The 3,111-nt window shown below is 43.1% G+C and overlaps 1 non-coding gene across 1 annotated transcript; it reads right to left on the minus strand.

The window, feature by feature from the left end:
• Nucleotides 1-1,798: 1,798 nt before the first annotated feature.
• Nucleotides 1,799-1,941, minus strand: LOC123637530. The gene has a single exon (XR_006734903.1). It is a non-coding gene; the product is annotated as a U4 spliceosomal RNA (small nuclear RNA).
• Between the last annotated feature and the right edge of the window lie 1,170 nt (nucleotides 1,942-3,111).

A 3,111-nucleotide genomic window follows, 5' to 3' on the forward strand; every position in this document is an offset into this window, starting at 1 on the left:
ATCTTCCAACAGAAAGGATATATTCTGTTGAAATTGTTGCCACTTGCCCATTTCCATCCTAGGAATTCCTCTGTAAGGATTTCAAGGTAGTAGGAATCACAAAAGACAATGAAGAAATGCAAATACAGTGTATTTTTCCCTGTGTCTGGTGACAAGCTATTGTGTGCATTTCAGTGTTTTAACATCAAAACAAATGTGCTATTTGGGAAAAATGATATCCATATCATTTTCTTTCCCAGATGTAGAAAATTCAGCATTGTAGAATTTTTTTTTTTTTTTTGCTAAAAAATGGAAATTAATTTGGAAATTGAGAGGAAAAAAATCAACACAAGCTACTTAGAAAGGAAGAATTTGGCCGGGATACAGGTTGTTTCTCCCTTTCCATGGGCTGCTTTCTCAGTTTTTAGAGTGCAATGAGCAAAAGGGTTTTAAATATCATCTAAATAACAACATACCACATGGAACCCCCCCCCATCCTCAACAGATATCACTTTTTGCACAAGTCCTTGTTGTCAATCAAATGCTGCCATGAAATTAGTCTGAGTAACAGCAGTTTTATATACCACGTTTCCACAAGTCACACCATTCTGTGATTACATATCAAAGACATTCATGATGCCAACCAATCTGTCAGCATTTAAATGAGGCATTTTGAAAAAAAAAAAAGTCAGACACAGCATAAATGGAACTAATGCTGCAGCCTTATAAACCATGCTCTGATAGGAATTTAATGTACCTGTGTTCTCCACTGGGTTCATGCTGTTTCTTTTGGTGTAGCAAGATTAATTCCTCCACGTTACCTGTGCAGGGAAGATTACATTTTCTTTTAAGAATATAAACTAGAAATATCTCCCGAACTCAGCCCAGCCCCTTCTCCTTTTTAAATACCTATATGCAGGGCTTGCTCAGGCAAAACTGTAAAGGGACAAATTTGACTCCCAGTACTGGGTTTTGAATGCAAGTGGCATGGTGTTTAGGAAAGAATTCTGGATGGACCTACGTTTCAATATTAGCTCTGTAGTATACTAAATATATGACAAAGCAACTCACATGAGCTGTAAGAGCCTTGATTTCCTGTAAAATGGAAATAATTATACCAATTCACAGAAGTCTAAATTCCCTTACCCTACCTATCTTTATATAAGACTCTTTTTTTTTTTAAATGAACACAATTTTACATGCATTCTTGAAATCTGAGTAATGTTCACTCAAAAACCATTTATGGTTGTCACAGAATGAAGATCAATGTGAGATGTCTGCCTGGAAGAATCTCACCACAGTGCAAATGACAAGTCTTTTTTCCTTTAATTTCAAAATATTACAGGGGTACAATGTTTTGGTTATGTGGGATTGCTTTTGTATTGCTTGGGTCAAAGTTATAAGTGTGCCCATCACCCACATAGTGTGCATTGTACCTGTTAGGTATGATTCCACCCATCTCCCCTCTGCCCGACCACCTGCATGATTTCCACTGAGTTTTACTTCCATTTGTCCACTTGAGTGCTGATCTCTTAGTTCCAGTTTAATAATGAGTACATGTGGTGCTTGTTTTTCCATTCTTGTGATACTTCATTTAGGGGAATGGTCTCCAGTCCCATCCAGATTGCCACAAAAGGTATTAATTCATTTTTCTTTATGGCTGGGTAGTACTCCATGGTATGCATATACCACATTTTATTAATCCACTTACTGTATAAGACTCTTAAATATAAAACTGCAGCATACAAAAGTCTCTTTTTTGATATCAACCTTCTTTACTTGGATTAGTCTTTTCCACTTTTTTTTTTTTTTAGTTCAGTCTCTGTAGAGACTGTCAAAAATGCCAATGCCTACTATATTTCAAGTCATCATGGCGGGATAGTACTGAGAAGTTTTCAATTAGCAATATCCGCGCGCCTCAGATAAACCTCATTGGCTACAAGGCTGCCGCTGCGCAAAGCTAGTCTTTTCTACTTTTATCATCACTTTCCACATTCTTGAAAGTATTTATTTCACCTTGTTAGCAAATTCTCTTGTAGCTTCATCAAATCTCTGCAGAAAAGGCAGAATGCACAAATAAGTGGGGCTGAAATGCCCACGGGTTCTATTCCCCGAGACGGTACAAAGAGCGGATGACCCAGCGCCGCAGGTTTCCGGTGGGATGTGCGTTTCCATTGCTCATTAAACCTAAGGACTGAGGCTCATCTGGTGAAACTTCAGGCAAAATTAGAAAACACAAAACCATAATGGACATGTGGGTGGGGGGGGAAGCCAGGAGAGGCATTTGGTCACGTCCAGAGCCTCTGAAATCCCACCATATGGGGGAACGTTTGCTCCGTCCCGGAGTCAGGCCGGCCCTGCCAACGCGTGATATGGGCACTACTGAGATTTCATCTGCCCAGTTGAATCAAAACTGAAAGGATCAGTTCAAACCAGATGGACTGAGAAACTGCAGCAATTGCCTCCGAGGGTCTTGTTTGAATTTAAAGAGCCCTGCACCACCACCGGGGTGTGAGGGCCGGAGGAGCCCCGAAGAGCACCTTTCACTCCCGGCCAGCACCCAACACCCGAGCGGCACTCTGCAAAGGCCCCTCAGTGCCCTGACGGCTGGCTGAGGCCGGACGCACAATTTCTGGAGCTGGACTTACGTATGGATAGTTTCGGGGCCAGAGCAAGACCTGGGAGATGTGGGGGCAATGAAAACCCTGGTGACAGACCAGTCAACTGCCTGCCAAGAGATGCAAGGCTCCAATATCAAAGAGATTAAGCACAGATACTAAGTTTATTGGCCAGAGGTGGGCTGGGGGTCATTGCATTTGGAGCGTGACGGGGAATCAGGGTGCTGGTATACCAGGCACCAGCAGGTGCATCCGGACAGCGTGGGTGCCATAGCCACCCATGGGTGCCGTAATTCCTTGAGTGCTAGAGGCTGTGAGCATCAGGCTCATGCTGAACTGAGGCTGACCAAGTGCAGGCTTTGCACCTGGTCTCCCTTCCCGGCACAGGTCGGATGAGGGTGTGCCCGTGAAAGGGGTCCTGAAATCTGGAAACAGGGATGGGCAGAACGAACTTACAACTAACAGCCATGAGGAGAGGATGCTGTGACATTCCAGGGGCAGGATGACAGGAGTG

This window comes from Lemur catta, chromosome 4 (genome assembly GCF_020740605.2).
Source record: "Lemur catta isolate mLemCat1 chromosome 4, mLemCat1.pri, whole genome shotgun sequence".
NCBI lineage: Eukaryota > Metazoa > Chordata > Mammalia > Primates > Lemuridae > Lemur > Lemur catta.